Source organism: Suncus etruscus, chromosome 7, assembly GCF_024139225.1.
Source record: "Suncus etruscus isolate mSunEtr1 chromosome 7, mSunEtr1.pri.cur, whole genome shotgun sequence".
In the NCBI taxonomy this organism is placed as follows: Eukaryota; Metazoa; Chordata; class Mammalia; order Eulipotyphla; family Soricidae; genus Suncus; species Suncus etruscus.
Window position 1 is genome coordinate 92,836,971 of NC_064854.1, and position 12,932 is coordinate 92,849,902.

At 37.5% G+C, this 12,932-nt stretch overlaps 1 protein-coding gene and 1 non-coding gene across 2 annotated transcripts in view; one reads left to right on the plus strand and one right to left on the minus strand.

The window, feature by feature from the left end:
- LOC126013819 (protoheme IX farnesyltransferase, mitochondrial) overlaps window positions 1-12,932 on the plus strand; it is a 124,158-nt gene that overhangs the window by 64,119 nt on the left and 47,107 nt on the right.
- Window positions 9,705-9,777, minus strand: TRNAK-UUU (transfer RNA lysine (anticodon UUU)). Its single transcript has one exon. It is a non-coding gene; the product is annotated as a tRNA-Lys (tRNA).

Sequence of the window (12,932 nt, forward strand, 5' to 3'; positions counted from 1 at the left end):
CTCACCACAGAACTGGGTATGGCCCCCAAACAATGTAGCTTAGGTGATCTATTTAGGCATACATGCTAGATCTTAAGTTATTTGTGGGGGTGGGGAGGGGTTGGTGAAGAGATTTACATGGGAACATATTGGTGCTCTTGGCTTTGTGCTTAGGTTTCACTCCCAGTGGTGCTCATGGGACCATATGACATGCTGGTGCTTTCAACCAGGCTTCACTACATGCAAGCGAAGTATCTTAATCCCCATGCTATATCTCCAACTGTAGCTCTTGTTTTAATACATAGGTCACATTAAAATTGTTTGTGGATAAAATCTTTTATTCAAACAATACTTTTTTATGACAATAGGTTGATTGCGATCAAAAAATATTGACTAATGATTGCAGGATGGTAATCTTTCTTTACACTCATAGTATATGGCAGACACAGATATTTTACTTAATTCTTTATTCCTTATATTAACTTCAGGAGACAGTGATGATTATTTTCATAAATGGATGAAACAAAGGAAGCAGGAAATACCCTGTCTTAGCCTATGTTTCCTCTCTGATCCTAAGTTGAATTCTTATGTACAAGGGAGCGCCTGTGTCTTTGACTTTTATCCTCTCATAAGACTTCAGTAGGGAGTAATTAAAATTACCCCCATCTTACCCCTATGTCTGCTAAGACCCATTAGAAAAAGGAAAGGTTCCTGTTCTCAACTTATTTTTACTGAGGAAGGTTAATTCTCTTATGGGACAGTTGGCTTTTTTCCTGCCTTGTGTGGTGAAAAACTTTTGGATAACTGAATAGGATATTATACTTTTACCTGTATTGGATTTAGTAGATAAAACAGATAATATTCTATTTCAAGTATTCCTGTACTGAGGTGTTTAGAAAGCAGTATATGAAAATATGGAGAGATTTTCCACTTAAAATAATTATACAACAACCTGTATTATTACCATATGATAATGGAAAAGGAGTATTAGGAGACTGACATTCAGTGTGCAAGCAATGTTAATATATATGTTGCAGAATTGACATAAATCATATGTGGAAAGTAATTATATAGAAGCTTGTAAACCAAAGTCAATAGCTTTTTGACAAAAACCTTTATGTTTAGGGAATCTTATGACTAAAATTGTGGGTGATTAAGTTATAATAGATGGACAGGTTGTTTATGGAATGATTTCTTACTGTTTCATTAGTAACTTACATTTTGTTATTTAAGTTATTTATGTTATGTATTTTTATAATATTTATGTTAAATACTTGCATTTGTTTGGTTAGTTTTCATTACCATAATATTCTTACATAATATTCGTACATTCCACATTAGAATTTAGTCATATAAATACCACATCTTAGGGCTGGAGAGATGGCACTAGAGGTAAGGTGTCTGCCTTGCAGGCACTAGCCTGCGAAGGACTGCGGTTCGATCCCCCAGCGTCCCATATGGTCCCCCCAAGCCAGGGGCGATTTCTGAGCTATTAGCCAGGAGTAACCCCTGAGCATCAAATGGGTGTGGCCAAAAAATACCGCATCTTTCTTTATCCAAATATCATGAAATCATTGCAGATGAAGTTAAGAGATAAAGTAATTGGATTAGAAATGGGTGGTTTAAGTTTACACCATCTTATTATATCAAGAGTTTTTGATATTTGAGACCTAGATTTCCACAGCTATGAGATCACTTATACCTTAGATAGTATATGAAACCAGATTCTGCAGCTTTGCTATTTTTAGGAAAGTCCTGTAGGTTGTCAGTTCTATTACCTAAAAAAGTTTCAACTGCATTTAAAAAATTGTTGTATCAATTTCTATAGAAGTAAGATTCTTATTTCTACATATTCCTTAACTACTTTTTTTTTAGTTTGGGTTTATTAGCAGAGTAGTTTTTGATGGTGGCAGTATGAAAGCTAATGGCTTGTGTATTTAAATTCTCTATCCATAGTTTCTTTTTTTATAATTGCTTGGTTACAAAATTATTAATTATTGGGATTTAATCATACAGTGTACATCATCCTTCACCTCTTGCCCCCACTCCCCACCCACCACCACCACCCACTTTGCTCTAGGGCAGGCAATTTGCTTCTCTCTGTATAATTTGTTTCCTAATTTAAAAAATCTATATATACATATATTTTAGTCTTAAAAATATTTTGAACCTATGGATTGGGGACTGTATGCACTAGGTATGATTTTTCTAAATAGGTTAATTGTTTTGGCACATATACATAATTAAACTTAACCACTAACCTATTGAATTATTTGAGGAAAAAATAAATTTTATTACATTAAAAACAGCCATTTCATAGAAGAGTTCTAGTTATTTCTTTTTCATTATTATGTTGTTGCTAAATCACTTATGTGGTTTAAGAGAAGAAATATGGGTTGGTATTGCAGAAATTCAATCTAGCAGTGTTAAGATAATTATAACTAATTACTTTCATTTTAAGTTATTTAAAATATATGTGAATATTAATTACTTAAGCCTGACTATATAAATCTTTAAACAAAACAGCCCAATTTGGGTTTCTTTGTTTGTATTAATATCTTTATACAGTTTTTAATATAATTTTTATTTTGACCATATTGGTTTACATATCTTTCACAATAGTATTTTAGGTACATAGTAACATTGAATCAGGGGAATTCCCGTCACCAGTTTGTCCTCCCTCCACCCCCGTTCCCATCAGCATCCCATATCCCCCACTCTCATCCCCCCCCCCCCCCCCCCCCCCCGGCTGCCAGAAAAGTGGTCCCCTCTGTGTCTAGCTTACTACTTAGTGATCATATATCTGTTTGGTTCTGGTGCCCTCCCTTGTTTCCCCCTCTATTTGAGAGGCGGAACTAGATAGTTCAAGTTATATGGTTTTGCTTGAAAAAGAGAAGCAAAAAGTGGGGTAAAAATTAAATAAGCCGAAAATAGGCATATTTTCTAGAGGCTCTCACCCTCAGTTTGAGAGAGGACAGGAAAAAAAGGAATTGAAATACCACAACAATACAAAAAGAGATATCAAATAAAATATACAGCACTGACTATATAAAATCTTTAAATAAAACAGCCCAATTTGTTTTTTTTGTTGAAAAAAATTTGTTAAAGAAACCGGGTTTCTAATTTAAATGTTGTGGATTCTCTAGATATTTTTTCTTGATTCACTATAAGCCTAATTAATAGCTTTTCAAATCAGTAGAGAAACATTAACTATTTAAAGTTTTATATTTAGACTTTAATGATTAGTGTGTATTCCAGTTTGCTCACATGTATTTTATAAATAGAATTGAATACTTGAAACTGAAATTATTTTAGAAAGCCATATTTACATATGGACAAAGGCCGTTCTAATAAATAACGAATCTTATCTTAAAGGAAAAGTTAAGCCAATTTTTTTTTTTTTTTTGGTTTTTGGGCCACACCCAGTAACGCTCAGGGGTTACTCCTGGCTATGTGCTCAGAAGTTGCTCCTGGCTTGGGGGACCATATGGGACACCGGGGGATCGAACCGTGGTCCGTCCAAGGCTAGCACAGGCAAGGCAGGCACCTTACCTTTAGCGCCACCGCCCGGCCGCAATTAAGCCAATTTTTATAATTTATTAACCTATATATTGTAATTACAAATTACATTACTTTGTATTAAGAACGCATGTGAAATCTTCAAATTAAGAAATATTTTTGGGGGCCGGAGAGATAGCATGGAGGTAAGGCGTTTGCCTCTCATGCAAAAGGTCATCGGTTCGAATCCCGGCGTCCCATATGGTCCCCCGTGCTCGCCAGGAGCGACTTCTGAGCATGGAGCCAGGAGTAACTCCTGAGCACTGCCGGGTGAGACCCAAAAACCAAAAAAAAGAAAGAAATATTTTTGAAGAAATTCAATCTTTGTTTTTGAATCAAATTAGAATAGTAAGATCTTCAAGAATTTCTTATTGTTAATAAAAATATTTGGATACATAGATGTTTGTTACTTGCTGTTCCATTGTACATAGTGTAATTAGTCTAATTAACAAACAGGATTTTTCAACTATGAAGTACCATCTCACGCCAAAGAGATTGGCACACATCACAAAGAATGAGAACAAGCAGTGCTGGTGGGGATGTGGAGAGAAAGGAACTCTTATCCACTGCTGGTGGGAATGCCATCTAGTCTAACCTTTATGGAAAGCGATTGGAGATTCCTCCAAAAACTGGAAATTGAGCTTCCATACGATCCAGCTATACTACTCCTAGGGATATACCCTAGGATTACAAAAATACAATACAAAAATCTCTTCCTCACACCCGATATTCATTGCAGCGCTATTTACAATAGCCAGACTCTGGAAACAAGCAAGATGCCCTTCAACAGATGAATGGCTAAAGAAACTGTGGAACATATTCACAGTGGAATATTATGCAACTGTCAGGAGAGATGAAGTCATGAAATTTTCCTATCCATGGGGGGAACATATGGGATGCCGGGATTTGAATCACCATCTGTCCTGAATCAGCTGCGTGCAGGCTAACATCCTACCGCTGTGCTATCTTTTCGGCCCTAAAGAATATAGTTTTTTATGTTTCATTTGGGTTGTCTCATAGTGTTAACTCATGACCTTTATAAATGTTATTAATGATATGCTTACATGCTGGTTAAGGTATTTTAATGAATATAAAAAGATAAAAATGTGAAATTGCATTATCTGCTTTGTTTTACTTACATATTAGAAATGTTTGTTTTCTGGAATAAAATAATTAGGTCTTAGAATTACTTTGCTGGTTGCTATAATAGAAACATCTGCATTAGATAGATAGTATTTTAGAGTATACAGACTTACCTTTTAAGATGCCTAATTTTATGTTATATTTAGGACTCAGATGTTTTTGTCCAAAACAGCATAGCAAGAACCTTAAAAGAAATGTTTCCAAAGAACTTATGTGGTGTGATTTTGAAATGAATATACGTGGAGAGATTTTGAAATGTAATTGTCTTAGCTTCAGTAGCAGAAAACATATCTTCCAATGTCATAGTTCTTTGATTAAGAATCAGTAATTGTATGCACTTGATTTTTTCAAATTAAGCTTTCTATTTTAAAACATCATAGATTTATGTGCAAAGACATAAAGGTCACATTACTTCTTATAGTTAGTCCAGTTTCCCTTGATGCTAATACCTTGCTAAACTGTATAGTTTAATATCAGTGCTTTTTTTGAACAAAGATATATAACTTTACATATCTGATATGGGATTTATTTTTATTACTGTAGCGATATAAAAATCATGCTTTATTTCTTCTTTTATGAATAGTTTAATCTTATAAATTTGTGGCATGCTGTTTTCTGTCTAGTTTATTGATTCTTTTGACATACTTTAAAAATATATCAGCATATTACATAAATTATAAGAAGCTGAAATTTTTGAATAATTTTGCTAATTTATCATTTTATTAATTTTATCCATTTAAGGATAAAAAAAAGTGGAGCTGATGCACCTATTTTATAGGAAACAGAAGGAGCCTTATCTGATGTCCTCTGTCTCTCTGATCCATAAAGTCTCTTTTTAAAGCAGTGATAGAGGTGAACTGGGGAGAGAGATTCTTTTAGATGATTGGGGATAGGTCCATCTTGGAAGTGCACAAGGACCCCACATGGTGCTGGGATTCAGCTGGGTTCACAGATATATGCTAAGTATAAATCTGAGACATCTTTGCTATCCTCTAGTCCCAGCTCATGATTGTTCCAGGCACACTTATTTCTTCACCATTGTTCACTTTCTTCCACCAATGTCCCAGTTTCCTCACATGATAAAAACGTTCACCATAATTTACATTCTGAAAAAATGCAAATTAAATGACAGTGAGCTGCCCTCTCACCCTAAAATTGTGAAGGTGAAAGCCTGTAGTCTATATTATATAGGCAAGGAGTAAGTGCTAACAAGTGGTGGTAAAAGAGAATTCCCCATTCACTGTAGGGATGTAAATTGAATTAGCCTCTTGGAAAACAGTGTGGAGATTTCTCAAAAAACTAAAACTAGGACTACATGTTCCAACAATTCCATTCTTAGCATGACTATTCAAAAAAAATCTAATTTGATCTGAAAACAACCTGTGTACGGAGAGGAAAGACTAAAGAGGTGGCATATATCCCCAATGGAATACTAAACTATAAGAAAAGATGATATGCTTTTTTGCAACAGTACAAACAGAACTGAAAGGGGTTGTGCTAAACCAAATAGTTCTGAAGGAGACAAATACAGAGTAATTTTATTTGCATATTATATTTAAAGAAACAAAGCAAAGTGACAATTTTCAATTAAATCAAGCCATTCAATTCTGGCTACAGAATCAAGTTTAACAAAGGTGGGAGCAGACTAAAGAGTCTGTGGAAACATTTTGGTGTAATGGAAATAGATTTTGTCTGACAGTATTATTTCCATAAAATAAAGGTTCTTATAAACCAGTAGTACCCCCCAATAAAATTAAATTTAAGAAATGACTCCTTTTGAAGATATTTAAAGTCTCATTTAATTTTTCAGACCTCTTTGTCACACCTAGTGGCGCTAAGAGATTAATCCTAGCTCTGTTTAGGGATCACTCGTGGTGGTGCAGTGTCAGAGATCTAATTTCTTAGGCCCTTAAGACTCTGTATGTGTATACATAATATATATATATATATATGTGTGATTTAAATTTTTGGTTTTGAGCCACACCTAGTGGTGCTTAGAGCTTACTTTATACACTTAAGTTTCATTCATTCCTAGTAAGGTTGGGAGTGATACGAGATGCTGGGGACTGGGTTAGCATATGATGGTGAACATTTCATGTGCCTATTAGTTTTTCAATTCCCCCTCTTTTTTTTTTTTTTTTTTCTTTTATTGGTTATTTGCTTGCTTGGGGAGGCACACCCAGTGATACTTAAGGGTTATTCCTTGCTCTGATTAAGAATTCCTTACTCTGATAAGCAGACTCAGGGAACCATATGTCATGTTGGAGACAGAACCTAGGTTGGGGACATGCAAGGCAAATGCACTACCAGCTGTACTATTGCTCTGGTCCTATTTTCCCTACTTTTGATGGTGTTGTTTTTCTGTGAATTTTATGTGAATAGTAGTATTTGTGAAATAAATTCTATGCAATATATATCCTTTTCAGTCGGCTAATATTTTGTTTTAATGATGATTTCTTTAACTGTATAGAAGCTTTTATTTTTTCAAATGTAATCTTAGTAGTTAATGTTTTGTTTCTTTTCCTTGGCAATTGAATGGAATTACCAAATAACACAATAAAGTCAATATTATAGGGCTTTGCCTTTGTTTTCTTTGATATATATTGTGAACTGAGGTCTAACATTTAAGTCCAGAGTCCATTTTTTAAATGATTTTTATTGGGACCAATGTGAATTATAAGTCATACATAATGACAGTGAATTAGGGCCATTCCCACCACCAGTGTTGTCCTCCCTCCAACCCTGTTCCCAGCATGCATCTCATACCATCTCTCTTGCCCCCAGGACTGCTAGTGTAACAGCTCCCCTTTGTGTATAGCTTATGTTCATATGATTGTTCCTGGTACCATCTACTTTCCCCCCACCCCCCCCCTTTCAATTTTTGAGGCAGAGCAAGATGGTTCAAGTTCTGTAGTTCTGTTGGGGGAAAAAATAAAAAAGCTGGAGGAGCCCTTCTAGAAATTATAAATGTAGATTTAAAAGAAGAAAAACAGGGCCCAGAGAGATAGCACAGCGTTTGCCTTGCAAGCAGCCGATCCAGGACCAAAGGTAGTTGGTTCGAATCCCGGTGTCCCATATGGTCCCCGTAGAGATAGCACAGCGTTTGCCTTGCAAGCAGCCGATCCAGGACCAAAGGTAGTTGGTTCGAATCCCGGTGTCCCATATGGTCCCCTGTGTCTGCCAGGAGCTATTTCTAGCAGACAGCCAGGAGTAATCCCTGAGCACCGCTGGGTGTGGCCAAAGAAAAAAGAAAGAAGAAGAAGAAGAAGAAGAGGAGGAGGAGGAGGAGGAGGAGGAGGAGGAGGAAGAGGAGAAAAAGAAGAAGAAGGAGGAGGAGGAGGAAGAAGAAGAAGAACAACAACAACAACAGAAAAAAACAAACCAAAACAAGCAGCAGCAACAACAACAACGGAAAAAAACAAACCAAAACAAGCAGCAACTACTAAAAATGGAGCAACAAAACAACAACACCAAGAGGAAAAAATAAGAAAAAAAAAAGGAAGTGGGGCTGGTGTGCAAGTTTGTTTCCATAGGCACAGTAAGTGGTGGAGAAATTAGAATGGGAATTCTCTTGGTTTAAGAGATACAGGGTTTCTCCACCCTTGAAGCATACTGTTATGGGAACAACTACAGGCTCTGGACATGCTCATTGTTGAAATCTAAGGTCTTTTTATGGTGCCAGGAAACGTTTTGCATAGTGTGGCTGTCAAAATCAGTTCTCTGTACTAGAGATCCTGGTATTTGCACAGGACATAGGATGAAGTCTAGAATAGAGTCTTTTTCTTCTCCCTCTCTTTCTTTCTCTCTCTCATCTTTCTTTCTTCTCTTTCTTTCTTTCTCCTTCCTTCCTCCCTCCCTTCCTTCCTTCCTTCCTTCCTTCCTTCCTTCCTTCCTTCCTTCCTTCCTTCCTTCCTCTCTTTCCTTCCTCTCTTTCCTTCCTCTCTTTCCTTGTTATTTTTTGTTATGTTTTTTGGGGATCCACACCTGGTGACGTTCAGGATTTACTCCTGGCTCCACGTGCAAGGCAAACGCCCTTCTGCTGTGCCACCTCTCCAGTCCCAGGAGTTTTTCTTTGTGAATACAGAAGTTCTGCTCAGTCACAGTTGTTGTAGTCATTCTGTAATAGTTATATTGGTTTTTGTACAGATTCTTGGACAGAGCCTAGGATAGAATCTTTCTGTATGTTTCCAGAAGTTCTGCTCAGTCACGGTTGTCAAAGTCAGTCTTCTGTACTTAGTGATCTTGGTTTTTGCACAGATCCAAGGATGGGGTGTCTTCTGATAACATCTTAATGTTAGGTGATGAGGTAGGGCAACCTGCTCTTAGATCAAGTTGGTGTTTCTCATCAGCATCAGGCTGTCATATCAACTTGGCGCAAGTTGGTGCCAGAGCAGTATTAGGCATTCCCTAGAGGGCATTTGATTCCTAGTGCTGTTGCAGGAAACTGTGTCAGTTCTATGGTTGGGATCTGGAATTTGGGGTTGGATGGATGGTCACTGTTCAATTACATGGGCCTAAGTTGAGTTCCCACCATGACAAATGTACATGGTGGGAGGCATCCCTGTATTATAAAATGTATGGGTTCTTATCCCTAGTAGATAAGTGTTACTCCTTCCCAAAGCCAAATGCTAATCTTACTTGGATGGTCAGACCCTCCCACACCTGCAGGGGTCTATGGTTGGTAATTATAGTGGTCTGAGGGAGGGGTGAGGGAGAGGCATCAGGGAGACTGAACAAGGAAGATGCAGCAGGTATAGAGGAGACACAGGTTGGTGCAGAGAGGCTGTTTAGCTTAGAAGCCATATGAGATATGCACACGGTGGTTAGGGCTTTTTAATAACACTGATATCTCCTGAAACTTCATCTGACTGTTGTGGGTCATTTCCTCGCTGTCACCGTGATACCTACAGACCCATCAGGCCATAAGGGCTGCAGGTGCCAGGCTAGGCCGAGAAAGGCCTCACCATCCACTTACTACATGCACCCCTAGAACTTTATAATTAACAATTAATACAACATATTGGTGCCCAAACAGGGTCTTGAACCCTGGACCCTTAGATTAAAAGTCTGATGCTCTGCGGACTGAGCTATCCAGGCCCACTACTGATAAGCATGGAAGCTTTGACCTGCTCCCTTACGACCTGACCCTGCCTGTTTACCCCTCCTTAGACCCAGGGGTCACCATATTGATACCAAACAGTGCAGACACCCGATCAGCATAGTGCACTACAGCCCAGAACTCCTAGACTCAAGTGATCCTCCAGCCTCAGCCTCCCTGGGACTTGTAGCTGGGACTACAAGTGTGTGGCATGGGTGCCAATATGTTGGATGAAGTGCCTAGAAATTGGAAAACCATCCCACCCTGAGGCACCAGCCCAATATCTTTTTCTTATTTTCCTCTTATTCTTTATTTCTTTCCAAATCTGTATCTTAGCTATTTATTTATCTTTTCTTAATTCAATTATTTCGTAAATGCTCAGACCCATCCTGTGAGGGTCAGGCCTCCAACAACTTATGAATAGATCTCTATAAGTGGGCATGAGTTTGTATATCATGGACTCCTCTTTGTCTACCCAACCTAAACTGCAAACAATCCATGCCTGTATTGTATATAGCCCCTTGTATATATTATCCCTTCCCCCCCTCTTCAGAACTCTTTCTATTCCCTCGCCCCCCAAATCCTGATTCATTATCCCCCTTCCCCCCATTAAACCCTCTTTACTCTCAGTTCTTAACTCATTAGGTACTGAGACTGACCTCCTGCCCCAACAAGCCACCATCCAGCTCCCAAAGTGAAAAGATACCCTCTCAGTCATCTCAGCCCTGGCAAGAAGCTCCAACCAACATTCCCGATTACTCATTCTATGTGGCCCTTCTTCTCACACACCACCTCTCCCCCCAAATGTGATCTGTTGCATGCCAGGAGATTGAGTTCCAGAAGGACCCTCAGCTGATCCCTTACTGCTGCAAAGCATTTCTCAAACTCATTTCATCCACTGTGTTGGATGAAAATGTGCCCTGGATCTCAACACCCATTCCCAAGAATATCTCAAAAGAGCCAGAAAGATAGCACAGAAGTAGGGCATTTGCCTTGCATTCTTCCAGCCCAGGAGGTACCTGGTTCAATTCTTGGCATTTCATATGATCCCCCGAGTTTGCCAGGGGTGATTTCTGAGTGCAGAGTTAGAAGTAACCTTTGAGTGCTGCTGGGTGTAGCTCAAAAACCAATCAATTAATAAAGTTTTTTTTAAAAAAAGTATCTCAAAAGACTTAATGGGGATATCTATATTTTCTTTGTATATGTAATACCTCAATAGTTATACTTCTTAAGTGTTTATTTCCATAGGTAAAGGTAGCCTACTTCATCCTTTTTTATCTATATAATTTTTGTCATTTTTCTATATTTTTTCAGAGTCCATTCTGATTTTTTGTTTGTTCGTTTGTTTTGGTTTTGGGGTCACAGCCGGCGGTGCTCAGGGGTTACTTCTGGCTCTGCGCTCAGAAATCGCTTCTGGTAGGCTTGGGGGACCATATGGGATTCCAGGATTCAAACCACCACCTGTCCTGGGTCAGCTGTGTGCAAGGCAAACACCCTACCATTTTCTATCTCTTCATCCCCATTTTGAGGTAACTTTTAAGGCTGTAACAGATAATCCAATTTCATTCTTTTGCTTGTGACAATTTTCTCATACCACTACTAGATGAAGACACTTCTTTTGTTACTGTTTTTGTTTTTGTTTTTGTTTTTTTGATGGACTACACAAAGAGGTGCTCAGGGTTTACTCCTGACTGCACTCAAGGATTATATTAATGGAATCACTGGACCATATATAGTACTGGAGATCAAACCCAGGTCAGCTGTATGCAAGGCATACTCCCTACTCACAGTACTACCACTCAAGCTTCTGAAATTCTTTGTTTCTTAGGAAACCTTTCTTGGAGATCACTTTTAATAGTATATTCTTATTTTATTTTTTATGTAAAGCATTGTGATTTGCAAAGTTATTCATAATTGAGTTTTAGACATACATTCTAATCCCACCACCAATGTTGCCAAATTTCATTCCATACCTCTCTACCCCTACCCTTCCACCCAACTCCCACCCCTCACTTAACCTGTCATAACAGGCACCTTTAAAGTTTGAGTCTCATGATTTCCCCATGGTTTGAATGTTTAGTTCTGTGCATCCTTAACATCACCAATATCCCTAAATCCACTTGACCTCTTTCCCCTTTTATTTCACATCTATCTTCTCTGCTCTATTATATCTTTTCTCCTCAGTACACTCCTGGGGCCAATAGTGTTCCAGACAACCCCATTTAAACCATTATATTCCCTCATAAAGTTACTAAAAATACCACAGATAAGGGACATTATCCTCTATTTATCTTACTTCTAGTTTCATTTCACGTCTTTCTGTTCCATCCAAGTTGTAGTAAATTGCGTGCTTGCATTGTTCCTTAGAGCCCTGTAGTATCCCACTGTGTATATGTACCACATCTTCATGATCTTCTCATCAGTTGTTGTACATATAGGTTGATCCCAACTTTTAGCTCTTGTGCTGAGTGCTGCAATTAATAGTGTCCTACTTTCTTACTACTCTGTTTTCTAATGCACTTCAGTATTCTTCAGTGGAGTACTTTTAACTACCTGATGATGTTTATTCACAGTGTCTTAATATAAAAGATATATATTTTGTCTTCACTGTATCTCTGTGTATATAAAAATTACTAAAATGAAATTGCAGCTTATTTCTATGTGTAGATGTATAATTAAAGTAATTGACAGATAAGTATCTCATACAAATAACTATAGACTCAGTAAAAGTAAATTTTGCTTATGTTACTTTAATGCTTTAATACTTCAATGTATTTCTTAAAAGTCACATTTCAGATACTTATTTTTGCAAAGTAGATGAGAAATATAATAGTGTGAACATTTTTGCATGTATTTAAGTTGTAGATAGACTTCTAGTCAATTTTCTCACTGCTGTTCAAAAGGTAGACTTCAAATTTGATCCGTACTCAAGAATCTTCTGTAATATCTATCTCCTGCACCTTCTGTGCATGGTATAGTTTCATACTAGGCTGATCTCTGGAATAGTTCTTTTGAATACTGCTAACTATATAAATACCACCACTTAAAAGTATAGACAATGTTACTATGTACCTAAAATATTACTGTGAAAGATTTGTAATCCACTTTGGCCAAAATAAAAGTTATTAATAAAAAAGTATATACAATGGTATAT